Genomic DNA, 1,032 nt, shown 5'->3' on the forward strand with positions numbered 1-1,032 from the left:
GGTGCCGAGGCCTCCACCTGCCCAGTCGGCTGTCAAGGAAGCTTCCTTGACAGCCGCCTTGGCAGGACAGGGCTTTGGCTGGCGCCCCAGCCACTAGCCATCTCCTGTTCGCGAGGAAGAGATGACTAATGGCTGGGGCATGCGTGCCAACCCTGGCAGTCAAATCTTTGTATGTGCCCATTTTGCATATGCAAAAGGGCACCATGAATAGCCCATATATTCATGAATAGCCCATATATTCCTGAGATGAGCTCTGGCACTGAAAATGATTCTGATTCAGAGTCCTAATGAGCCTTGGCCCAAATATATATATGAATAGATTAGAGGCGTTAATGCCTGTACTCTTGTGTATATGGGCTATTCACAGCCCCCTGTTGCATTTATACAAATACGTGCATTTTTGTGATTGCCATTGAAGGCTCCCGGGTGAGTGTGGGGTCTGCGGGGTGTGGGAGAGGGAACAGGGGCAGGGGCTGGGCAGGTGCCCATCAAAACCAGGCACAGGGGGCCATCCATTCCTATATGTCTTGTAGGCCAGGGTTGAGAAACTTTTTGGACCCCGTGCACTGATGGGCGGTAGGTTGGAGGACACACACACTTGCACACATACATTCCCACATGCACATACATGCACATGCAAACACAGTTCCCCTCCCCAGCAATCCTGAGCCCTGGGAATCTCTGCACTGGAATCGCTGGGAGGGGAGCAAAATTAAAGCCACACACACCCCAGCCATCCAGGGTGGGGAACCATCCCCTATTCTCTACCCTGGGGCTCCATGGACCATGCAAAGAGGCAGCCCATGGGCCACAGGTCGCCAATATAAGCTGTAGATGTTTATTGTTTACAGTGTGGTGTAGTGGCGAAAGCGTTGGACTGGGAGCCGGGAGATCCGGGTTCTAGTCCCTACTCGGCCATGGAAGCTCACTGGGTGACTTTGGGCCAGTCACACACTCTCAGCCCAACCCACCTCACAGGGTTGTTGTTGTGAGGATAACATGGAGAGGAGGAGGAGGAGAATGTAAGCCGCC

Source organism: Heloderma suspectum, chromosome 5 (assembly GCF_057233095.1).
Source record: "Heloderma suspectum isolate Gila_16-S chromosome 5, 16-S_ref, whole genome shotgun sequence".
NCBI classification, from domain to species: Eukaryota; Metazoa; Chordata; class Lepidosauria; order Squamata; family Helodermatidae; genus Heloderma; species Heloderma suspectum.